Raw genomic sequence first — 27314 nt, 5'->3', positions numbered from 1 at the left:
ATGAAGATATTGACCATTAATTTAAGTTCTCTAGTTCAACATTTTCCTTAAGATGACCTTGCCACTTGGCCCTGAGTAGCCCTGCAGAATGGATATAAGTACAGTAAAACCTTGGATGACAAGTAATTTGTTCTCCGAGTGTTCTGCAAGACGAGCAAACATTCCTAATAAATTTTAACCTGATAAAAAAGTGATGTCTTACAATATGAGTAGTATGTGATGCCAAATGTCCCATGATCACAACTGAGCCAATGGTTCTTCTCTCTCTCTCTAACTACAGGACTGTGGGTGATCATCTCCTATGCTCAGACGCTTGGTCTTAGACCATAGTGTTTGGCAGAAATCAGTGATTTTTCAGAACGTTGGAAGGTGCCCACAACTGGAACTAGTGTATTTTTGGTCACTTCAAAGCACCTATGGGTAGTCCTTTGATTTTTCATATAAGAGTAAGCTTAGGAATGCTTTGCTTCATTCTAGGTCAGGCTGCCTGCAGATATAGCCTCTTGCCTCTGCTGCCTTATTGCCAGTTACGTTAAATACAGTACATGACAAGAGTTCATTAATACTGTACTATAGTCAACATCCACGTGAGCGTATATAATGACCCCAATGCAGAAATAGATTCAATTGAGCCAATAGATTGAAGTGATTCCATCAGTGATAGTGAAAGTTGTCCTACACAATAACCCTCCTCTCTCTTGTCTCCCTCACACCAGCCATGAAGGTTTTCAAAGGTAAGTGCAGGTTAATTTGTTTATTTTTCTTTATATTTTGTATTGTATTATTTTGTATTATATTACAGTATTATAATCACTTTTATGAATATTTTTGGGTTGTGGAATGAATCATCTGAATTTCCATTATTTCTTATGGGGAAATTCACTTTGATATATAAGTGCTTTGGATTACAAGCATGTTTCTGGAACATGGTTTTACTGTATATAAAATAAAAATTATACTAAACCACAAAAGGATCTAAGCCAGAAGGTTTACTGGAAGGTTTCCTTGCCCACAATAGGAAAAAACTGCCCAAGTTGCTGTTGATGGGGAAAAATTCTCCCAATTGATAGCATATGAACATCTTCAATCTAGGAGCTCAGATATGGGGAAAGGAGAATTAGGTATTTAACTCCCACTCTTTTTGTTCCACAGAGTAGCTTGTGTTGGCTCCTGCATCACCGAATTCATTGGTGTATCCATATAGGTAGCTGCCAGCACCATGGATTTGATGAGCTATCAGACATGTCACCCCCTGCCTAATCCTACAGATAAAAACATCTGATTTCTGTACTCCTGAATATCACAAATGGACATTTCTTTAATCATGTACCTTTCTGGTACCCTGGGTATAGCAACCTTATTATCTGGATTTGATGTATTGCTGCATTTGAACTCTGATACTGCAGAACAAAATGCTTGCCACTTCTGTCAACTCCCTCCTGTCAAAGATTGTGGCAAATGAAACATCTGGAGGAGGGGGCATGGGATCCATTATTGGGGCCATTTTGTTTACAATGGTGCTCCTGCTATGCATAGATGTAGTTATTCTTTCGTTGTCTAGGTCATCCAATTAGAAGAGTTATGTGAAGCCTGTCCATGACCGTGGCTGAGGTCATTAGTGATACCACCTCAGCTTTGGAGGAGCCTATGTGCATTGGCCTTGGTAGTGCTGGACAATGGCACAAGCCTCTACCTCTTGTTGCCAGCAAGGAAGGAGTGTGCCACTGCCAAAGTCTTGTGCTGCACCTGAATCAAGGAAACTGACAAAGTAGAACAGTACATTACGAGGCTTAGTGGGAGGCTTCCTGCATCTCTAGAGTAGACCCTAATGGGCTATGAGGCATCTTTTTCTGGTTTGGAAATGGTTGAGGCCCATGACTGTGTTCATTACTCCTGGTAGGCTCGATCATCCTGCTTGGGGTGATTTTGACTGTGGTTCTGGTCTGCTGTTGCCTCAGATAGATTAACCTGTTACGGTCATAGCCCCTCGGTGTTCAAATCATTTGAGTCCTTGTCAGGGTAGCCTATGCTACTCTCTCAAGTAGCATAAAGGATCAAGAGATAAAGTTGAGGAGTTCATCTCAAGGCCAAAATTCTAGGTAAGATTTTTTAGGCCTAACCCCAGGCAATTATAAGGCTTTTCTTGGCAGGTCTCGTGGGGAGAAGCTGCTCTCCCCACATCAGATCTGGTGCACAACTAGCACATTGCAATTTTCTGGAGGGAGCTGCAGCTGAGAATTCATGCACTTCTGGGGTAGCCACCTTCATATGCATATCTGTATTCCTAGTAGAGGTGCCCCTACTGAGACTTCCTTATTGGGGGTCTTGGCTGAAGTACTTTTCTCACTTTGATGAGTAACTTTCCCTTTCTAGCCAGTCCTTCGGTCCATAAAAAGACTGGAACCTTTCATTCAGGACTCCTTGGCAGTAAGATGATTACCCCAGGCTGCTTGTATCTATCTGACTTCATCTAGTACTGATTTATAGGGGGAAAAGAGAACACCAGAGAGCTGGCACTCCTTTTTGCCTCCTGTTTGCACTGTTGTGGTAAATGAATAATGGTTTGATTGACATTTTCAGTTTGGATAATTGTCCTAATTGAATACCTCAACAACTGATCACATAACTTCCTCTACCCTCCCTTTAGGAAGACAATACTTCCTTCCCTCCCAAGGCAATATATGCTGTCTTCAAGATACACCCCATCTCCCCTCCTGACTATGTCCTACAGCTGGGGTTAAGTTGCAGCATCACCCAGCTGGGGAGGTGATGATCCTGATGAGGGGGCAGAGGGATTGTATATACCAGAGTATCTGTGAGAAATAGCCAGCATGTACCAGCAGGAGCTGGAAGAATACATGTGGGGCTGGATTTGAAGTTGCTAGATCAAAGTGGTTGAAAGATAAATTTGGATAGAAAATAGTTTATTGCCTTGAAAGCATTCTCCTGACATACATAATGTAACACTCTGGCAAGAACCCAAGATCATGTACATTGCTACTAGCACAGTGGCTAGAGCATGCAATAAGCAAATGCCAACACTTGGAAAGTTGCAATGTCATGGAGGAAAGTAGAGAAAGGGATTGGCATGGAGGAAAGTAGAGGTAGGAATTAAAGGCCTTGGGGAAGTGAATGTGTTGGGAGAGACACACTGTGTGTGGCCATAAGAACTTCCAGATTATTATATTTCATGAGAAGACAAAGAGGACACAGAATTTACCAAGACTGTGTAAAAGAATTTGCTGATGCAACAGACACAAGGCTCACTACACTTGGGCAGTAGTGGCTCTCTTTTTAGATGTGGGCTGGTGGCAGGACAAGCTCTGACCCGAACTTGGATCACTGAGAGAATGGAAAGGACAGGCCTCTGTAACAGTGGAAAACAAGAATTGGGACTTAATTGCCAAAAGCCAGGGGTCCATAGGAATTGTAATGAGCATTGGGGGTAAAGTGGCAGCTGAGGGGCTGATATTGAAAAAGTTCTGAAAATGGTTAACAGAATGTAACTTCCCTACAACAGACTAGATGGGCAGCTGTAAGGGTCTTACTTAGCTTGTATTAGCAGAAAAAATCCAGGATAGATTGCTGGGAGGCTGAGGATTGTCTCCCAAATAGAAGATCAAACTCCCTAGACCAGTATCCAACCCTGGGTTAGCTCTCATTGACAAAGATGTCCTGTCCCTGGGGGAAAGGACTCTGCAATGCCATGGCAACCATACATAGTGATGTCTTTCCCAGTGTTCCTCAAAGGAACCTATGGCATTTTATCAGCTAATAGTTCTCTGGGGGAAAGAGAATAGCTAAACATTTTAAGGATTATAGTAAATAGAGTCTCCTTAATATTTGATATTTGGAGAGCTGAAGCAACATCATGACATTCCTGTTAGAGTGAGGGCATATAAGGTGCAGGTGATGAATGAACTTTAGAAAGTTCTGGCTTACAGTGGATCCAATAGGTCTATTCACACACCAGGTTATAACCTCTTCAGTCTCCAAGTGTATAATCTCCTATCTAATTGTCATCCCCTCTGTCCTCAAATGCACAATTAGGATACATACTTTGCAGTAGATAGCACACCCCCTCTTTTGGTTCCTAAGACTCTAAGGTAATAATTATTATAATGAGGGAGCCTAAGTGGAAGCCTCCAAAATTCACACAAACACAGATAACAAATAAAAAATAATACTGCACCCAGGGGTGGGAAGTATAGGGAGTGGGAGTAGTAGGTGGGATTAGCCCCTGGCGGGGGGGCTACTTTTGAGGAGCTAAAGAATTTAATGATGATTGTCCCCATCATATCCATGTTTAATTCACCAGAATGTCCCCTGCAGAAACAGAATAGACCCTGGAAAGTAAGTGTAGAATACCACAAACTCAACTAAGTAATAGCCACATATTTCAGTGGCTGTGCCACATATGGAATCTTTGCTAGAGCAGACAAAGATGGCTTCAAACTCCACTTCGGCGTCTGCTTGAAGGGAAGCCAAAGTGCAACAGGGAGGGATTGCAGAATATGGTGATTTCTATTCTCATTTCAAAGGGAAAATCAAGGCAGGTATAGTTTAGAATTAAAAAAAAAAAAAAGAAAAGAAAAAATAAAAGTAAGTATGTCTCTCAATCTTTCTCCTGGCCATCATTTCATTTTGCTGTTAATTTTAGAAACAATTCACTCTCAAACACATACACAGACAGACAGACAGGCAGACGATAGGCAAACCAACAGACTTTCTATTACAAGCTAAGTATTCATGACCATCCCTAGCTTCTGGGCATCATTATTTATGAGATGCGGCATGCATGATGTATCAATACTAACCTGTGAGAAAAACATGAATCCTAAACAATTTCTAGAATACTGAGTGCATCCTACTTTCTTTCAACATTTTTTCTTAGACTTACCTGCGTGTATATCACATTATCATCTCAATATATTTTCTTTATAATGTTAAGGAAAAAAGATATGCTAACACAAGGTGCTCTCTGTGGTCAAGGTGCCAAAGAAAAACTAAACATCTAGAGGCTTTTGGTGGGGACCAAAAGGGCATATATGTGTTAATCATAAAGGATTCTGACATCTGTCACTTATTCTATGAAAGAACATTTGGGCTGTAAGCATAGTGGACCTCTTGTATTTCTTCATCCAGAAGCACCCTGCCACCACATTCTTTATCTAAAAAACTATGAAATTATTTCATCTTTGTAGAATGACTGGATTTTTACAACTACATGTCTGTTTCACTATGGATAACTTTAATTTGGTATGTTTCAGATGATGCTCTATTGAACTCTTTGTTTTCTTCTCTGTCAGTGACAGTAATCAGGGCTGTGGCACAGGTTTTTGTCAGGTGGTTCCTTGAACAAAGGTCCCTGAAGCAGGAGCACATGGGGGTTGAATTGTCTCCATGAATCCTGACTTGATATTGGATCAATATGAGAAAGGGATGCTCTTTGGTAATTTATCTACCCAGAGATGGCAACTTTTCCTAATTCATACAAAAGCATTTTATATACTATTGGTACTTTGCCCAATTGGTTCAGGTAGTCAAATTGTTAATTGATATTTCTCTGTTTAACAATAAAATATATGTTAGGGTTTGAGGGTCTTTACTGTACAACTTGAATACTTTTATATCAATGGGTGAAAGCTTATCAATTTGAAAAGGCATGTTTTCTTAATCTTGTCCTCTTTGAAATAAACTTACTTTCAAATGAAGTATTACCTCTTAATTTCATAATTTCTTCCTTGGGAAATTTCCACTATTCTAGCTTTAGTCATTGGTAATAACTTAAAATTTTACAAGCAATTTGCTCTTTTTTCTTGTGAGTTAAGCTAAATACACACCCATTTTTAAAAGCTTACATGTTCTAAGCTTGAGGGAAGATAGTATCCACTTCCTTTTGACAAAAGGAAGAAGAAATATTTGTGTATTAATAATAAAGGAACCTGACATTTGTTACTTTTTTACTTCCCAAAGCCCTTAAACACCAAACCCACTACATAACTAGAATGTAAAGCTGCTTGAATGCAGATTTTTACGTGTTGGTCCATAAAAGAGGGCTAGTACATAGTAGGTACTCAATAAATACTCGTCATACAAATGAATAACATCATGCCTCAAACCTGAAAAAAAATTCTAACCTTTAGAAATCATATTTTCATTACCATTTCTGATTTCTCATATAAAGACAGACTCAAGGGGCACTTGGGTGGCTCAGTTGGTTAAGTAGCCAACTTTGGCTCAGGTCATGATCTTGTGGTCTGTGGGTTCAAGCACCGTGTTGGGCTCTATACTGACAGCTCAGAGCCTGGAGCCTGCTTCAGAATTTGTGTCTTCCTCTCTCTCTGCCTCTGCCCCCACTCACACTCAGTCTCTCTCTCTCTCTCAAAATAATAAACACACATTAAAAAAATACAGACTCAATGAAGCAAACTTTCCATACTATATATCAAGAGATCCAGGCAATGCACCATGGCATCCATTGCACAGAGTGCTATGAAGAGAAAATGCAATTATATGTAATAATAATGTATGTTCCAGGTACTATATACAATAGTATCTATAATAATGTACGGGACATTATACGTTTTTAATATATGTTAAAATATATACAGTAATGATTTATATTTCATGTATAATCATGTATAATTAAACTTATACCTCATTTCCTCTTCCCTAATTTTTTATTGTAGTAATAGTTCATATCCATTTGAGTACCATTAAACAAAATGAGCAAATTTTTTTTCTATATCTTATATCATACTTTTTCTGCAGCACCCAATGTTTTGGATGCTTTCCAGTATTTATTCATTAAACAAGTCAGAAGAGTAGAATGAGTTACAGATAGTCTCTGACTTATGATGGTTCAATTTACACTTTTTTTGACTTTCCATGGTGTGAAAGTGATACACATTGGGTAGAAATTGTACATTGAATTTTGATATTTTCCTGAACTAGCGATATATGGTCTAATACTCTTTCCTGATGCTGGGCAGTGGCAGTGAGCTACAGCCCCCAGTCAGTCAGGCCATCATGAAGGTAAACAATCTGTATAGTTAAAACCATTTTGTTCTTCACTTTCCGTAAGTATTCAATAAATTACATGAGAAATTCAATGCTTCATTGTAAAATAGGCTTTGATGGTTGTGCCCAACTGTAGGCTAATGTAAGAGTTTTGAACACATTTAAGATAGGTTAGGCTAAGCTACAATGTTCAATAGGTTAAGTGTCTTAAATGCATTTTGTACCTACAATATTTTCAACAGGTGATGGGTTTATTGGAGTGTAGGTCCATCATAAGTTGAGGAAGATTTATACTTTTTAAAATTTAAGAGAGAGAGAGAGGAAGGGAGAGAGAGAGAGATAGAGAGAGATAGATAGAGAGAGAGAGAGAGAGAGAGAGAGAGAGAATGATCTAGGGAGGGACAGAGATAGAGGGAGAGACAGAATCCCAAGCAGGCTCCAAATCATCAGCACAGAGCCCCATGTGGGGCTCAAACTCATAAACCGTGAGATCATGACCTGAGCCGAGATCAAGAGTTGAACGCTTAACCCACTGAGCCACCCGGGTGCCCCAAGATCTATACTTTTAATCACACTTTAATGGAAGCAGAATAATAAATTGGTACATTTGAAACAAATTCCTTTGCTATTTTTTTCTTAGAAAATTATATACTATGATTCCTTCACATTATCTCCAGTTAGCATTACTCAGATTCAAACTTCAACACTATAAACAAACAAACACAAATAAATACCTATATTAATGAAGAATAATTCAGTTAGATGACCTACATTCAGGAGTTCAAACTAGGGTTGAAATCATAAACATTATGTATAATCATGAAAATGTCCAGTTTTTACATGGGAGAAATATGGATGGTGTATTGGCTATATATTCTGGTTATTATCAGCACATATACGGAATTCTATAAATCAGTATGTCAATACTATGTTAAATATTAAGAATATATTGAATTAATTTTAGTAATTTCTGTCACGTTAATATTAATAATGGATCACGTTTAAATCTTGACAGTAAAGGATTAAGATAATGATACCCAGGGGCGCCTGGGTGGTTCAGTTGGTTAAGTGTCTGACTTCAGCTCAGGTCATGATCTCACGGTTCATGGGTTTGAGCCCTGCATCGGGCTCTGTGCTGACAGCTCAGGGCCTAGAGCCTGCTACTGATTCTGTGTCTTCCTCCCCTCAGCTTCTCCTCTGCTCACCCTGTGTCTCTCTCTCAAAATAAAGATTTAAAAAAATTTAAAAAAAAGATAATGATATCCAAATTAAACAGTGACTATTTTATCTTGTCCAGAAATAGAAAACTGATTTGAAAATGTATTGCAGGCTGAGCATTTCTTCCTCCTTGATCTGTTATAAAAAGGACGTACTACAGCACCAGAAATGTAAGCCCATTAAAAGAGGGAACAAGATTCAGTATCTCAAATGAGGTAACAACTAAACAGAGGCAAATTTGGATGTTTAAAAGAAAATGAATCTATACAAAGGTAAAATTATACCCTAACTCTTGAAGACTTTATTTTCCAAACCAATCCTATCTTCTGCTATGACCCAATATAAAAAAAGCCATTACTAATGCATATATGTATTTCAATAAGCTGATTTGACTGTACATGTTGCTTTCAATGAAATCCTAATTTTAATCTGAGGGCACTATTGTGTTTTTAAGGTTGAGATCTATAATAACATTTATATTTTTGTTTTTGTGAAAAGTATTTCAATGGTCTAATCTAGAGGAATATTCTTTTCCCAAAACTTAATGAAAACTCTCATTCAGTGCTGTTGGTAATACAAACCAGTACAGCTACTTTGGAAAACGGTTTGACAGTTTCTTAAAAAGCTAAACATAATCTTACCATACAATGCAATAGTCATGCTGGTATCTAGTTAACTGATTTGAAAACTTATTTCTACACAAACAACTTGCACAAAAAGGTTTATAAAACCTATATTCATAATCACCAAAACATGAATGCAACCAAGAAGTCTCCAATAACTGAGTGGATAAATGTGATATAGCCAAACAATGTGGTTCTATTCAGCAATATAAAGAAATTAGCTATCAAGCTGTGCAAAAACATGGATGAATCTTCAAGGTATATTTCTAAGTGAAAGAAGTCAATCAACAAAAGTTACATACCGGTATGCCATTTGGGAAGTGGCAAAACTATAGATCAGTATCAACTACTACAGATCAGTAGTTGCCAGCAGTTTGGGAGGAAAGAAGGTTGAATAGGTAAAGCACAGGGAACATTTTTAAAAGAATTCTTTAAATAGCCTGTATGATTCTGTAATTGTGAATACATGACTTACATGACACTACACATTTCTCAAAGCCCATAGACTTTTATAGAACAAAGAGTAAATCCTAATGTAAGCAAATAATCATATAGTGATATATCTATATAATATAAAGAGACTTATTATAAGGGATTGGCTCACGTGATTATAGAGGCTGAGAAGTTTCAAGATACACAGGTCATAAGCTGGAGACTTGGAGACCCAAGAGAGCTGAATTGTAGTTCTGGTAGGTTTGCAATCCAAGAAGATCCATGTTTTGGTCTGAGTCCACAAGGCTGGAAAATACCAATATTTCAGCTCAGGCATGGAGGCAGGAGGAATTATATTTTAGTCTTTCTGTTCTATTCATGTCTTCAGTTGATTGGATGAGGATCACCTGCATTAGGAAGGGCAATCTGCTTTACTCAGTAGATCAATTCAAATGTTAATCTCATACAGACAGATTTTCACAGACACATTCAGAGTAATAGCTGGCTAACTGGGCATTCTGTGGTCCAAACAAGTTGACACATAAAAATAACTACCACATAGGCTGTAACAAAGGAATCTAATTACATTACAAATGTATGAAATAACCTCGTTGAGCAGGTAGAGGCAAAACGTGCTGATCTAAGTAGCTTTGGAAATGAGTAGAGACTATAAAACTACAGGAAAAAGAGCTGAACATAAGCACCATGCCTTTGGTTAATAAGATTCTTTCCCATGAAGTTACAAGTTAATAATTCTGAAACTACTGACATGCCTACTGGACTTGAATACTTACGTGTTATAGATAGTGGGTGGTGGGAGTGTATCTTGTGCTACCATCAACTTATTACCGGTAGGTTCCAGAAATAGCACCATTTTACAAAGAAAGGAAGTCAATTCATTTGAAAATTATAGTAAGATTGCCAGGACCCAGGTTAAATAATTTGTAGTCACACTTTTCCTGGCTGAGTAGTATTTAGCTGTGCAGATGCATTCAGCGAGAAAACAGATGAATTCATTAAGATTTGGGTTTCTGCTAGATGAGTGGCACAGAAAGACAGATGAGGAAAAAAGGAAAATAATGAGCTACAAAACACTTTTTAAAATAGTTTTTATATTTTAGTTGAAAATCAATATATCTCCCTTCCGATTTATACATTCCTTTGGAATGCCCTTCCATTTCACATATTTTGATTGTAGGGAAAATCATAGAGCAAAATGAAAATTTACTTTTTAAAAATTAGATTCCAGTTGGCACTGTTTGATAATTGAGAAATCATTTTATAATTCTGGTTAATTTTTACTTTTTTTAAAAAATGAAAACTATATTTTAGCTGCACTTACTTGAAATAAAAATGAATATATTAAAGTATTGATCTGCCTGGCTAATAATAAACTTCAAGCCCTTGAATATCATTTGTAAGGTCTGTGATTGCAAAACTTTTTATATTTGGCTTGAATGTATTTTAGTTTTTTTAACTTAAAGATCCTACTTTGAACTGATTTGAATAAAACTGTATGGAATTACATATCATGACATCAATTTACATTAAAATAAAGAATATAAGAATACTGTTAAAACAGAGGTAAAATATTCTGACCTATGTAGTAACTCAGGGAATACTTAATTCTGAATCACATATAATTGTACATATATTGCTAGATATAACAAGAGTTGAAATTTTGCTTGTGTCAGTGAACCAGATGGCTGGTCATTTTTCTTTAGTTATGAGGCAAAGTTAAGAAACAAAGCTGTCACAAAGTGTTTCATCAGCCCATCAAACCACAGACTCAAGAGTGAAAATTTTCATTATGCATAATGCAAGACACCTAACCATTCTTATTTCACTGAATTTCAATAGATATCCAATTCAGAAAGAAATAATTCAGAATATTATGTGATTTTCCTTGTGGCTCTAGAGGATGCCAATATCAATTCAAGGCAATAATCATATTATGAGTTGGTAATATATTGTGCATGTTTATATGAAAGATTTTCATTGCAGAATGCACCGATAACGTAGGGTTTCAACAAATCTGTCTTAAAAAAAATCCTCTATGACTATTACAATGAGATGTTCTTAAAAACTCTCCAGCTATCATGTACTAATACTTCGGACCCTTTTATTTATTTAATTTTTTTTTTCAATGTTTATTTTTGGGACAGAGAGAGACAGAGCATGAACGGGGGAGGGGCAGAGAGAGAGGGAGACACAGAATCGGAAACAGGCTCCAGGCTCCGAGCCATCAGCCCAGAGCCTGACGCGGGGCTCGAACCCATGGACCGCGAGATCGTGACCTGGCTGAAGTCGGACGCTTAACCGACTGCGCCACCCAGGCGCCCCTACTTCGGACCCTTTTAAAGATCAATCATATTGTCTAACTCCTTTAAAAACCAACCATACTGTCAACTATATTTGGTACATGCAACTATGTATTGATAGGTTATAGTTAATTGCTGAGCAAAAATGAGAGTTGTTTGTGGCCACTGTACATTTTAAGTAATAGGAATACAATGTTTTTTGTGATGAAAGAAAAATTAAGAAGGTAGGAAAATATTTATGAGATAAGCTGAAAAACCATCTTAAGTTATTGGTTGGAATTTAGGCCTAACGTGAATAGGAAACTTGGCTACCTTTTTCACCATTTGGCCCAAAGTTGGGCATATTCAATGGTCTTTAAAACACTTATGGATTAAAGATATAGCTGAGTTGAACATCAAAGAATTATTATAAAGAGATTACTTACAAATTTGGAAAAATGAATATTAAAAGCATATATCTGAATATTCAGTAACCTAGACCCTAAATTAACAAGTTGATTTATTGTTCTATCCAAGTTAAGTATGATCTAATTCCAGACTTTATCTCCTACATACATTACATACTCATTGCCTAATTTATCTAATTTTTTTCAATTATAGATGTTACTTGCTTTCAAGTCATTATTATTTTTTCCACTGAGCTTTTGTAAATTATCTTTAGAGGATTGTAAGGGTACACTGTAGACAGAAGAACATGGGCCAGTCTACATTTTTCAGCTGTTATAAAGGATTATTACCGAATCCCATTCACATTTAAACATTAGTGTGCCTTCATCACTGTGATTTACATTCTTCCATCTGCCACCTTAAGAACTTGTAGAATTACACCTTGTAATATATATTACTTTGCATATAAAGAAACTGAGGCTCATAAACAATAAGGATGTTCCTCAGACCCCCTAACTACTAAGTGGTGGAACCAGAACCCGTGTTTGTTTGTTGCTTGAGTTGGGAGTCTCTTAACAACTACTGTGTTCCACTTTTGCTCTAGCTGGTGACTGTGGCTATTTCTTCTAAGCCTTACGTTGAATATCTCTGAAAGCTGGACCCATTTTAGGAGCATCTCTGAAGCAGAAGGAAGACTGGCTGGTCATCCTCCATCTGGGGTAGGTTTTTTTCTATAACAGGAACTGTTACTTCTTCAGGGGAATTACTCCTACTAGGGATTTGCTAATGATCATTTTGGCTTGCTTAGATTTCTAACATGCCCACTGCCTTTCTCCTTGTGCCAGGCCAGATCTGTGGGCCACAAGCAGCTCCATGATACTCCTTAATGTATAAATACTATAATTAGTTTGGGTTTTAATTATGTGGTGGCTAACACCAGAAATAGGAGGAAGGGAGAGAGGGAGAGACAGATTGATTGATACATATAATGAGGCAAGGCAGTTTAAATATGCAGAATATTGCATTTATCAAACCTTTTTTTTAAAGTTTATTCATTTTTGAGAGAGTGAGAGAGCACGTGTGAGTGGGGGAGGGGCAGAGAGCAAGGGAGAGGGAGAGTCCCAAGCAGGCTCCAAAGTCAGCTCAGAGCCCAATGTGGGACTCAAACTCACAAACAGTGAGATCATGACCTGAGTGGAAATCAGGCGTCAGACACTTAACCGACTGAGCCACCCAGGTGCCCCTCAAAACTTTTTATTCCCAAAGACGTTATAAGAAAGACAAAATTTTTTTTTGTGCATTTATTTTGGTTTTTGATAATCTGAAATATTACAAATACTTGTGGTAATTAATAAAAAATAGAACCACAGAGGTAACAGGAACATTTTAGTAGTAGCTTCCAAGTGGCCCCTAATGCCAAGTTAGATTTCAAAGTCTTCTCATACCTCATGATTCTGGAAAGGCCCTCATCAGATGGAGAAAAGTGATTGGTAACAAATGGTTTGCAGAGTTGTAAGAAGCTCCTTGGAGACTCAAAAAGTATGTATGTGAGTACAATATATAATTCCACTGAAATTTCTCCAAACATTATACCAACTTTATATGTAATTACTCTCTACTCTTTGTTAAGGACGCTTGCTTGCAGACAGCTCCAAAGCAAATCTTGGGTAGTACCAAAAAGGTGTTCAGAAAAGTGATGATCAGTAATGACAGTTTTCTTGTTTTCTCACTTTTTATGTTCTCTGAAAGGTAAAATGTAGAAAGCAATTGTGTGTTTGTCTTTTCTACTTACTGGTGGACTCTTTAATCCCACCAGACTGAAGTTGGAGTTAGGAGGAAAAACCAAGATTCTACTTACTACCTGTGGGGCATTTCATCTTGCAAGGTATCAGTGTCCTCGTGTGTAAAATGGGGACAGAAATATTAATGTTGCCCACACAGGTAGAGTTGGCAGCATAATATAGTGGTCAAGCATAGGTTTTTTTCAGTTGAACAGATAAAAAAAAGTCATCATTCTTTCTAGATGTGTGAACTTAAAATTAATCCATTTGAGACTCAATTACCTTATCTGAGAAAATGCAGTTAATATAAACTGTTCCATATTATCATTGGGAGGATTAAATATGATGTTTGTAGGGTGCCTGGCCAACTGCCTCACTATAAAATATCAACTTAATAAGTGGTAGTTGTTACTACTCATGTTAATAATGTATACCTTTATGAAGAGTAACATTTTATACAAGTTTATAACATGTTAATCTTATTTTTTCATAATTAAGGATTACATAATTTATTAAAATGTTAAGTACTTCTAACTTTACAAAAAAGGAGCTATAAAATTGGTCAGATATTTTGGAATGATGGCCCACTATGTAATTGATACACTGGTATTTCTGGATGAAGAAAAACTTCCAGATTTGTAGCCAAAACAAGAAAAAGGTTTTTCCTGAAAATTTAGAAAAACACAAAGAGGAGTGCATAGGTAAAGACTGACATACTACATTTTGATTTTAATAGTATGTCTTCTCAGGATTAATGACTTCAAAAGTTGTGCAGATTTAATGAGACAATATATGTAAATGTCCACCATTTTCTTGCCATGTAATAACTACTCAATAGATGTATGTTGCTTTCCCCTACAGTGTAAATTGCTTGATGGAAAGTATTATGATTTTTTCTCTGCTTCTCAAAACTAGTGCCTATATAGAGTAGATGCTTAATAGGGGTTTCCCAAAAGTTACAGTTCATTCACTACTAAATGGATTATAGTTAATTTTTAAAAATTTATTCAGTCACTAGTATCTACTGTGGGACAGGCACTATGCTAAATGCTGGAGACTCTAAAATGAGCACAACAAAAGAGTTCCCACCTTTAAAGAAAACAGAGCCTACTGGGTAAGCACAATAATTGTAATACATTTTAAGTAGTTAGGTATGGCTTTAACATAATAGTAATGTGAATACATATAGTAATGTTAGGAACAGAAAAATAAAAATAACACTGTTTTCCAAAGTATTAGATATTTTTAGGAAGTTTACTTATTCCAATTAACTTACACTTTGTTAATATCATAATGTGAAATATTCAGATTACTTAAATATATTTTTGGGCAAAAATAATAGTACTCTTTTAGTTACTTCTAACTAAAATGTTGGCAGCATCAATAATGGTGAGTAAAAGAAATCCACAGAAATCTCTGTGTCCTAAACTGAACACTCCATGTTGTAGAGGACTATCATGGGGCTTAAATAATTTGTTCTATTGTTGTTTCTTTTCTGGAGCTCCAAGTCATTTGCTACTCTACATTGTATGGACTCCAACTTTTTGGCCCTTTGGCTTTAGCAGAATAGAAAATGCTAGTTGGTTTTATCTTTTACAGACACAAATTCTATTTTTTTCCAAAGACATTTTTCATAGACATTCTTTTTAAATAATTCAGATATATTGATTACACTCTTTAAGATGCTGCTTTTCTGACTTGTCTTGAAGACCATGCCATAGTCCTTTTTTTGAAATATTGTCTTGCTAGCTCTTTCGAGACAAATGAGTATTTTCTTTTTTTTAAATTTTTTTTTTCAACGTTTATTTATTTTTGGGACAGAGAGAGACAGAGCATGAACGGGGGAGGGGCAGAGAGAGAGGGAGACACAGAATCAGAAACAGGCTCCAGGCTCTGAGCCATCAGCCCAGAGCCCGACGCGGGGCTTGAACTCACGGACCGCGAGATCGTGACCTGGCTGAAGTCGGACGCTTAACCGACTGCGCCACCCAGGCGCCCCGACAAATGAGTATTTTCTTAAAAGAGATAGCTTTTGTTATTCATAATTCCTAATCTTAAACATATATTATTTAGTCATAATATTAATATTTAACTTAAGCAATTAATTCTTTAGAAGTTTTTTTAAAAATCAAAGTTCTGAAAATCTAATAATGAAAAATTGTCACCTGCTCAAACTTTCTATTTCTCAAAACCTGTCTCTGAAGGAAATTCTATTAACTCTTTTATTGTGTTTTTCCAGCAACTTCCTTTTTATCTTTAAATAAAATGCTTATCTTGCTCTTTCCTGACTTATCAATTTTGATTATCTTCTGACTTCCACCTACAATTGTTGAAGATAAACTATTCTGCACCACTTGCACATTTTGTGGTAGATTTATTGTTTTGCTGGACCCAATTTTTACACCTTGCCCTGTTCCCACTCCTTGGAAGTTTCTTTTCATACCTACTGTGAGCTTGCTATACAAGCTTTTACTCAGGGACTTTAACAACAGTGATACAAAGAGAGGCTTGAAAACACATTGGGACATGTGTACCTCCACTCTTGGATCCCTGACAATGCCATGAGATGAGCCCTGTTTTGTTTCAGGGTGAGAGACTTTGTACATCAAAATCAAGTGGTCCCACCTCCAACCATTCTTGACCTTACAGCCCTCAGCTGCCCAATGGCTGACTGAAGATATTAGAGCAAACTCAATTTATATCAGCAGAATCTTTCAAGCAACCTGTGGACTCATAAGAGGTTTTTTTAACTATTAAGCTTTAAGATAAAATACATTCCTTCTTTTCACTTTCAGAATAAAATTTTAACAGATTAGTCTGTCTTCTTCCTTTCTCTCCGTCATTTGTTTGAGCCCTCTTGTCTCAGGCTTTAAGCTGAAATTGTTGTTTTCTAGATGTGATTCACCTCGGAACTTCCAGTTGCCAGTCTTCTGGATTGGATATTCTTCCATTTTCTGCCTTTTATCCTTTTTGGTTAATTTCCTTGTTTTGGAGAGCATATTCTCCAATTCCACCCCAGGAAGTATGTATGTGATGTACATATTCGGAGTACTTATAAATCTGAAATTGTCTTTATTCTATATTCAACTCATTTGATATTTTGATTTTTTTCATGGTAAGTTATTTTTCTCCAAAGATTTGAGAGTATTTATCCTATGTCTTTTAGCATATATACTGCTATATAGGAGTACAAATATTATTTTTAATCTCATTCCTTTGTATAAAATTTCTTCTCCAAGACTTTAGAAGCTTTTTAGGATCTTTTACTCTGGATTTCTTCATTGCAGCACAACATAATAAAGTGAGCACCAAAATAATAAAGTGATTTTGTTTAGGATGATATTTAGAAAACTAGATCTATCCATCAAGAAAAGTAGAACTGGATTGATATTAATAGATCAAGAAAGAATCTAATGGAAGATCTAAATGAGAAAGGTAAAAATATAAAATTAATAAATGAAAAAGAGGAGCATGCTTTTGGGATCTATGAGTTGGGAGCAACCTGAAATTTCAACAGCATAAACTTTTAGATAAATACATTGAATTTGATAACACAAAATAAGAGATTTTTGTTCACTGAAAAAAAACCACAGACAAAGTTAAGAGAGGATATATATGGATAAGAGATTTGCAATGTTTAAGATGAAATCAGAAAATCAGCTATCTAAGAAATCATGCACTTCACAACAAAAATCAGTAATCTCATTAGGAGAATGGGCAAATGATATGGAACAGATAATTTAATATGAACACTAAAGATCTAAGAAGTAGCTTAAAGAGATGTTCAAAATTATTAGTAATCAGGGAAACTAGATTTTTCAACTGCACTATGATATCACTTACAGCTATGATATTAGTCTAGTAAAATTAAAAAGCTGAATACTGTCAAATACTGCTAGGGTTGTGGGGATACAGAAACTGTTACACTGTGGTAGTGGTGGTTTAGAGTGGTGTAGCCATTCCAGAAGCAGCCAAGATAAGCACACAATACTATTTGCTCCAAAAATGATAGTCCTTAATAGCAGCATCTAACATATTGGTAAAAGAGCACCAATAAGCATGCCTGTGGAAGGACAACTTGTATTGGTGGAGAAACAGAGGCAATGTGGATTCTCATAAGTGGGGTGGGTAGGTAAAATACAGTAACCACAAAACATGGGCTATTATGCAGAAGTTAGGAGCAATAGATTCAATGTACACATTACTACTTAGAATTAAGTATCTAAAAAAACAACATTTTATCAATCTAATCAATCATTCATCTATCAACATCTCTTTCATCTTCATGCCTTTTGTATACAGCTCACACCTCAGCACTTGTCCAAGGAAATTGGTGTCTGGAGTTACCAAAACCCTTAGATATACTACATGGCAGAACATGCTTTGAATTCTCTTTTTTCATGTACTTTAGATGGACAGTTAGTGAATTTTTAAAACACACGCAAGCACAATTTTACTTTTTGCATGCTTCATAAAAATCCTATTTTTATTTGAGCTTATAATATACCATAACCCAAGACCATAATATTTCAAAAAATATTTAACGGGCATTTTCCATATACTAAGGACTATGGAAAGCTCTGAGCATAAAACAATGAATAAGACACATTAACCTTGGCTTCCTGAAGGTTAAATAATAAATTAATGTGTGTGTGGGCTGGGGTACAGTGTATGAGTACTTATTTATGCATAGCCTCATTCAACAAGCATATTTTTTTAGCTTTACTGAGGTATAACTGACAAATAAAATTATGAGATATTTAAAGAATACAAAGTGATGATTTAATGTAAGTATATATTGTGAAGGGATTCCTCCCATCTAGTTAATTAACACATCCATCACCTCATATATTTAATTTTATTTTTATTGGTGAGAAAATTTATGTTCTACCCTCTTAGCAGTTTTCAATTATACAGATTATACAGTAACATATTGTTAACCACAGTCACATTATATATTAGATCTGATGGCAACCACGTTTTAAACCTATTTTTATGAATTCCACTTTTTTTTTTTAAGAGTTCACATGTAAGTAACACTGGTGTTTGCCTTTATTTGGCTCGTTTCACTTAACATAATGCTCTCCAAGCTCTCCCATGTTGTTGTAAATGACAGTATTTTCTTTTTTAAGGACTAAATAATATTCCATCGAATCTACGTACCACAGTTTCTAGATACATTCACTCATTGATGGGCACTTTGGCTGTTTTTGTAGCTTGGCTACTGTAAATAACTTTACAATGAACATGCCAGTGCAGATATCTCTTTGAGATAATAATTTCCCTTTTTTGGGGTGCCTGGGTGGCTCAGTCAGTTAAGCATCCGACTTCGGCTCAAGGCATGATCTCATAGTTTGTGGGTTTGTTGACATCTCAGAGCCCAGAGCCTGCTTCAGATTCTGTGTGTGTCTCTCTCTTCCCCTCTGCTGCTCACATTGTCCCTTTGTCTCAAAAAATAAACATTAAAAAAAATTTTCACCCTTTTTTTGATATATACCAAGAAGTGAGATTTCTGGATTTAAGGTCATTCTATTTTTAATTTCTACAGGAAACTCCATACTGTTTTCTATAGTGGCCACACCAGTTTACATTCCTTCTACTAGGTTACAAGAGTTTCCTTTTGTTCATATCCTCACCAACATTTGTTATCTTTTTTTTTTTTTTGATAATAGACATTTTAACAGGTGTGAGGTGATATCTCTTTGTGGTTTTGATTAGCATTTCCCTGATGATTAGTGATGTTGAGCACCTTTTCATGTAACTGTGGGAGTGTCTTTGGAAAAAAAGTCTATTTAGGTCCTTTGAGTGCTTTTTAATTATTTAATATTTTGCTATTGAGTTGTAAGAATGCCTTGTATAGTTTATAGATTAACCCCTAATTGGCTCTGTGACTTGCAAATGTGTTCTCCTATCCCATAGGTTGCCTTTTCATTTTGTTGATGGTTAACTTTGATGAGTGGAAGCTTTTTAGTTTGATGCGGTCCCACCTGTTTATTTTTATTTGTGTTACCTTTGCTTTTGGTGTCAAACCTCCCAATTTTTTTTTTTTTTTTTTTTTTTTTTTTTTTTTTTGGCTAAGACCAATGTCAAAGAGGTTACCACTTATGTTTTCCTCCAGGAGTTTTTTGGTTTTAGATTAAGTTCAAGTCTGTAATCCATTTTGAGTTGATTTTGGGGTATAATATAAGATAGGGGTCCATTTTCATTGTTTTTTAATTTTTTTCAACAGTTTCATTCTTTTGCATGTATCTGTCCAACTCGCATAGGAGATGAAACTTGTCAATCAGCCTGGCCTGAGCTCCTGGTTGTATCTCAAAGCTTTGTGATGGTCCAGGTCATCTTCTTTGTTCTTAGTGGTTCTCAGTGGTTGAGGGTGTGCCAAGACCAGACAGTATCCCAAGCGAGGATCCCATTCGGTGCCTGGATGAAGTCTGATCGGAAGCCGGATCCTCAGGCAGCAGCTGGGGACGAATGTACTCACTCCTCTTCCAGTGAGAAACAAGGGAATAGGCACTTTTGCTTGCCTTTCTGCACTGGGCCCTGGCGTATAGCCATGGCTGCTGCTGTGCCTGTTAAGAAATGCTTCTTTGCACTGGGTGTTGTATGGAAACCAATTTGTCAATAAATTTCATATATAAAAAAAAAGAAATGCTTCTTTGATTGCTGTGGTCCTGTGGGACTTGTGAGTGAGAGTCAAGTGTTCCAGAGACCTAACTCTTAGGCAGCACCTGCAAAAACTAGGGCTCAGATGTGTGTACAAGCTCCTTCCAGGGACATACTGGCAACATGCAGCAGGCTGCAGGGAGACAGCATGACAGGTGTACATGGTTTCATTGTCCCCAGGGAGTATCATGGCCTGATGCTAAGTATGTACTAATTTAGAAGCCTGACCCTCAGGCGGCAGTTTTCAAAGTATGCAGATGGACCTCTTTCAAGGAAAGACTGGGAAAATTGGGATTATGCCTGCCGTATCTGTACTGGGTCCTGGGGTATAGCCACCAGTGACTCTATGCCTGTTAACAACTGCTTCTTTGTTTGCTATAGTCTTCTGCATCTCCAGGAAGAAACCCCCCTGGCTTTTAAAGCCAGATGTTTTAGGGGCCCATTTCTCAGATGGGGTCTTAAAAGTTGAAATAAATCCTTTATTTCCAAAGGGGAAGTTCGGAGTTGGGAGTTCCCTCCAGATTGTAGGTTGCTGTTCTGGGGGTGAGACCTATGGTGAGAGTGTTTCAGCCTTTCCTACCTGTTTTTATATGGGCATTTTCTCACTCACCCGAAATGTAGGAGTTGTTCAGCTGGTTTCTGGATTTCTTTCAGATGTAAGTGCTCCATGGGTAGTTATCCATTGGGTGTGTCTGTGGGAGGAGTGGAATTCAGAAGCCTGATATGTCACCATCTTTGTCAACCTCTTGATGCTTTTATCCCTAGAATGAAAGAAAGCAAATCAGGAATACTGATAACTTTCATTATTTACTACACATACCAGTCAGTTTGACACTATTTCCATTGTACTTGAGTGCTGCATTTTATGAAGAACACAAAGAATGATAGTGTTGTGTCATAAAGCAAAACAGGAGAAAAGTTCAATTTTATCCTTCTTTTGTTAGGCAATTAGTATAATGTAGCTGGGATTAATTTGGGTACATTTATTCTTACACATACATGTACCTACAAACACAAGTTATAAGATCTCCTCAAAGAATAAAACTGCTACTTGGCTTCTTCAATAATAGTCTTACAATCAATTTAATTTCATTTAATGAAGTTGAAATTTTTATTTTATGCTCTCAATGCTTATATTGTAAAATGAATCATTAGAAATAATCTCTAAGAAACAGGAAAATTAGAAAAAGAAGGGAAAACAGAATAGTCATTTTCCTTCCTCCCAGATACAAGCAGAGATAACATTTAGGTGTGTTTCCATCCAATATTTGTTTCAATTAGCACTGAAATAACTCCCTGGTAGCTTATTTCTATATTGTTCCCATAAGCATTTGAGCAAAACTGGTTTCCTTAGGGCTTCTTTAACCTCAAGGATGTCTCTATAGTATAAGAATAGAGAAAGTGACTTGGTGAGTCAGATTTATCTGATTATGATTTTGAAAAGAAATCTTGCTTCCATATAATATCTCATGTATTAGAAAGTTTAGAAAGTTTTTCCTAATACTCATGGTAGAAATTTTGATGGTTAGTCCTTATTCAGGCTCTTTTAGAAAATGATAATAAAGCAGGGTAATTTGCAGCAGTTAGGAATGTTAGGGAGCACAACAGAGAATGAACTTAGGTCTTTAATTAAATGACTGGCAGTAAGTTCCATAAAATTTGATAAAATACTTGTTGAATGTTGGAAGAAAGAAAATTCTGCAATGAAGGAAAAGATACCACCTATCAAGCCACTGTGCCTGATGATGGTGTTGTACTTCAATAACTAGGCAAAGTGGGTTGGGTTCATCAGCTAATTCCCTTTAGTGCCAGAGAAAGGGACCTCATGGAATACATTTCTCCAGAAGGCTCTGCTCACAAATAGTGACAGGATTTTCATTATGTCCCTTGAAACACTGTGGCCTGGAATTTAACAGCTATCCTTATCACCTTCTAAAAATAACTTAGGAGAAGTTACCCTAAGATACACATAATGATTCAAACTCAGTTCATGGATGGCTGATCTCTAATGAGTCATACTCCTAAACTTATCAGCAGGACTGGCTTCCTGGGGGCATGACCTGTGCAGTTGTACAGGTCCTATTGGTGAAGGGCTGCATGTTTGATTTAATGCTCAGCTATCTTCCATCCTGAAATTCTTAATAATTTTTAATAAGGGGTCCAGGATTTTTTAGTTTTCACTGCCTCCTGCAAATTATGTAGCTTGTCCTGTACACCATTTAGTTTTACACAGTATCTTCCCAGATAGAAATAAAAATGTGTACTTTCTTGAATTGCTGAGAATCATTAAAAAAAGATAAACATTTTGTAAGATTGGTAGCATATTGATGGTGATACTTCATTGCTTCTTTTCACTCTGGGTTAGTATCAAAGGAATGTAATGACATTATGATCTCATGTTCTTTTTAAAAAAGGGTACTCTCCTCTTTTTTCTCTTTTTTTCTCTCTGTCACCCCATCAATTCTCATCTTTATTTTTCTATTCCATCTGCTTTGCTTAAAGCACATAACATCCCATTTCATTGCATTGTGTAAAATGTTTATCATACTAAAGATATTATATTGTTATTGAATATTGGAAAATAAAAAAAGACCATTGTTGAGAATTAAATAGCCCAAATGTATTGCCCATTACTGTCCTCTTATAACCTTTCTCATTTGCACTGCTTTTGTATATTCTAAAACAATGATATTAGGAAACAAATATAGCAACAGTAATTATACTTAATTTCTAATCTTGATTTGACTAGAACATAGAGATCATACACTCTCACTAAACAATTCTCACAGAGCACATATTTATACTGTATCATAAATTAACTTTACCAGGCCAGATAAAGCTCCAATTCCTGCCCTTACAAGCCACAACAATCAGGCTCATGTGTTTACAGTTGAAGTTGAATGCAATACTATCTCCTCTCTTAGGGTAACTCTAAAGTATGTGGAAACAATTCTTCTCACTGGCACCTCTCCTCTAGCCCCATTCTGCTCTGCCTCACAAAATCACTAAACTTGACACTGACACTCAGAGTACAGCCAGTCTTACTAATTAACCATTTCTGGTTTTACTTATTCTCCCTTTGTATTCTCCTTACTGACAATACTAGAATCTTCCTTTATCCAACTTAAACATTGGACTTCAAAATTTGTATTTTAGGGTAAGACAATTCAGCCCATAACAAAATGAAACCTCAGAAGATTAGTAGCTAAAGGTCTTCAATTCCGCAAAAATGAAAGTTGGGCTAATTGATTTCTATTATTATCCAATAGTGAGAAATATATTAGTGCTGAAGCATAACAGTTGACCATGTTTTAAGTCTTTAGTCTTGAAATTGCCAAAAAATTTGGGGCCATCAAAATCGGTGGGTACTAGAAAATGACAAAACGAGGGACATGTTTGATCTTCGTGAATTTTCCTTAGTTAAGCCCTTACTAAATTACATCAACCAGTCCCAAAACCTGATATTCCTGAATGAGTCCATTTAATGAACGAAAACACTAGAGATGTGTTAAATTTTAAAGATACTATATGTCTATTCTCATTTACTTTGACAAGGTCAGATAGATATTTATTCTGTGACACTGGGTTGTTGGATAGTTTATACGGCCTGATACTTTTCTAAACTTTTATCAACCAGAGAGTAGAACTCAGTCCCATTGACATCACTCAGCTTCATCTTCCTCTTTGCCTGCCTTCTTGAGTAATTCCTCCTCCCCCCCTCCAAATCTCCATGCAATAACAGCCTCCCTGATTCCTCCCTCTCCAAAAAGAGAAACATATGAGCAAAGGGCTGAAGTAGGCGATTTTACTTCATATCCACCTTTTTACGTCCTGTCTATCCTTTCAGTTTATACTTGTCTGACTTTTTACCTATGATAAAATGTAAAACTCCGTAGAAGTTTTATATTCCTTTTCAAGTCTCTAATTTTACTTTGTTCCTCCAAAATATCTTCGTATTAGTTTGGGTTCCCAACTGCAAGCAAAATTACCAATTCTGCTTCATATAAGAAGAAAATAAATTCATTAGTATGGCATTATGGAGATCACGCAAATTTAAGGAATAACCAAGAATTGCTGAATTGTGCTATAAGAGTGATTTACCTAGAACACAGTGACTGGCTCTGTTATCAGTGAACAGATACTGTCAAATTATATCTTACTCCATGCAATTGGACTCAACTTTACTGCAACTACTATAAGAAATTCTAATTGACTAAGATTTTGTGCTACTTGCCCAAGATTCAAATTCCTGGGTGGGAGCATCCACTTGGCTGTGATTAGGTGACATACCCATTCTCTAAACTGTGATGTCCAGCTGCTAAAGGTATGTGGCTATGAAGCACTTGAAATGTGATTAGTCTAAATTAAAATGGGCTATAACTGCAAAATACATATCAGATTTTGAAAACTTAACCCCTTCCCCCAAATCAAATATCTCATTAGTAATTTTTATGTGGATTGCATAATAAATATAAATATTATTATTAGAAAATCATTTTGGGGACGCCTGGGTGGCGCAGTCGGTTAAGCGTCCGACTTCAGCCAGGTCACGATCTCGCGGTCTCTGAGTTCGAGCCCCGCGTCAGGCTCTGGGCTGATGGCTTGGAGCCTGGAGCCTGTTTCCGATTCTGTGTCTCCCTCTCTCTCTGCCCCTCCCCCGTTCATGCTCTGTCTCTCTCTGTCCCCAAATAAATAAACGTTGGAAAAAAAAATTAAAAAAAATAAAAATAAAATCATTTTAAGATTACTTTTACCTTTCCCTTTTTAAAATGTGGCATAGGGGCACCTGGGTGGCTCTGTTCATTGGGCATCCAACTTTAGCTTAGGTCATAACCTCACAGTCTGTGAGTTTGAGCCCCATATCCAGCTCTGTGCTGACAGCTGAGAGCTTGAAGCCTGCTTCAGATTCTGTGTCTCCCTCTATCTCTGCCCCTCCCCTGCTCATGGTTGGTTTTGCTCTCTCTCTCAAAAATAAACATTAAAAGTTAAAATAAAATAAAATGTAGCTTATGAAAAATTTAAAATTACATATGTGGCCCATGTTTGTGGCTGGACTTCTATTTCTAGCAGACAATCCTGCTTTGGAGTCTTCAGGTTTAGGGGAGATAATATCAACCCCCTTGGGGATTTTACCAAAAAGAAGGAGGATTCACATCCATCCAGAGTCACTCAAGCAAGGTTGTCTCATATTCTGGTTATTTCTTTGTTTCTCCCTGGAACATGATGAAACTTCAGTACATAGATTTTCTCATTTATGTGAATTCTTTTGCATACATTCTTGCATGGGAACCTGATAAATTCTCATTGAATGTCTGCAGAATTTGGTAGCTGTACACATGTGGTTTTACAGAGTTACTGAAATGTTTTTGGAATCCAAAATTATGGTGAGGTTAATTTAAATACTACTTTAAAATAATCAGTTAGAAATTGAGAAGTAAAACTGTCCTCAGAACACCTAGGACCATTTGCTTCCATTATTTCTATTTCTATACTAGAAGGTTGAGGAAAGAGTGCTTGATTTGCACTAGGCAGTTTCAGTTATAATATCACTTATTATTCTTGACAGCCTTGTCATACCCATTTTACAAATCAGCTAATGAGATTAGAAGAAGTTTGCTAACTTCTTAAGATACCCAACCCCTCAATTGGTATGACTGAAATTTGAACCCAATTTTACCAGATGCCCCAGCTTAGTTTAGGCCTTTTCCACTAAACTATGTATCCATAAGAATGGAATTTAAATTTCTGTTGTTCAGTTTTTACATTTTTTAATGGTTAAAATAAGTTAATTTTGAAAAAATCCATCTCCTATCAAAAGCTACATGACTATCATGTAAAAATTTTGCTAAGCAACATTCTTCAGTAAATTAAATATACAGAGCCAGAAAATGCTATGTCTTCATTTCTCTTGTAAATAGGTTTTAAATTAGGCACAAAAGACACAGGAAAATATAATTTGAGTATTATTGAGCCCCCAATGCCTGAATATATCTTAAGATCCCTTGAAACTCTGAAACACAGCTGGGCAATGTATCTTGGCATAATTTATTTTTTTAAAGCCACTCACACCTGGTTGTATTTTCAACATATTGGGTTTTGTGAATTTACTCTTTTGCAAAAAGCACTTATGCCTAGTCAAAATTCATTCTACTCTAAATGAAGAAATCCCTAAGGTTCCCAAAGAATATGGCATCATAGCAATGGGTTGTGCTATGATTAAAGCAAATTATTTTTATATGACATCCATTTAAACAGTATAATATCCATTTCATGTTCTGGAAGTAATTTTTAGTGAGTATTTTGCCATTTCCATTAATGATGAAGTAATGGAGGACACTGATGGAGGCTTAAAAATGTCTGGATTCAAATTTCTCATTAATAAAGCATTTTAAAGACAAATAGCACTATGCCTGTCTTTGGCAAGGGAGGATTTCTTACCTTGGATATGAGGTCACCTTTCTGTGCTTTACAGGTTTTTGGTCCTATAATAGAAATTGAAAAAAAAAATAGACATCATATGTTTAAAATCAGCATTTCCAAAAGTATATTCCTTGATTTGTTTATTTATTTATTTATCCAAAAAAAAACCCCACAAAAAAACAAAACAAAAAAACCAAACCACAAAAACCTAAGTGGCTTATTGTTGGTTTGGATTCTTTATTTGCAAGAGCAAAAACTCTAATTCAACGTGTTGTAACCAGGAGGAGAAGAGACCAGCCAGGTTTAAAACCCTCGGTTCACTTGTTTTTTCTGACTCTCGGGTCTTTGCTTCTCTCTGTGACACGACTACAGAAAGCTCTAAATTGCTCTTCTTGGTGTTTGCAAACATAAAAGGCTGTTCCTCACCAGCTTGAGACAGAAGATGC

The 27314-nt window shown here is 36.4% G+C and overlaps 2 long non-coding RNA genes across 3 annotated transcripts in view; one reads left to right on the top strand and one right to left on the bottom strand.

The window, feature by feature from the left end:
• The window catches only part of LOC111556599, a 29201-nt gene extending 8811 nt beyond the window's left edge, over positions 1-20390 (top strand). The window contains exons 3-5 of one of the 2 annotated variants that reach the window (XR_006586211.1): positions 717-734; positions 12609-12723; positions 20140-20390. This is a non-coding gene — a long non-coding RNA (uncharacterized LOC111556599). The remainder of the gene's footprint in view (positions 1-716; positions 735-12608; positions 12724-20139) is intronic. The other variant, XR_002736180.2, reaches the window with a different exon arrangement.
• The window catches only part of LOC123380449, a 79151-nt gene extending 52115 nt beyond the window's left edge, over positions 1-27036 (bottom strand). Inside the window, exons 1-3 of the long non-coding RNA XR_006586213.1 lie at positions 26887-27036; positions 21059-21209; positions 9469-9602 (exon numbers count right to left, since the gene is read on the bottom strand). This is a non-coding gene — a long non-coding RNA (uncharacterized LOC123380449). The remainder of the gene's footprint in view (positions 1-9468; positions 9603-21058; positions 21210-26886) is intronic.
• Between the last annotated feature and the right edge of the window lie 278 nt (positions 27037-27314).

This window comes from Felis catus, chromosome D1 (genome assembly GCF_018350175.1).
Source record: "Felis catus isolate Fca126 chromosome D1, F.catus_Fca126_mat1.0, whole genome shotgun sequence".
Lineage (NCBI taxonomy): Eukaryota > Metazoa > Chordata > Mammalia > Carnivora > Felidae > Felis > Felis catus.
This window is presented reverse-complemented; position numbering and strand designations above follow the sequence as displayed.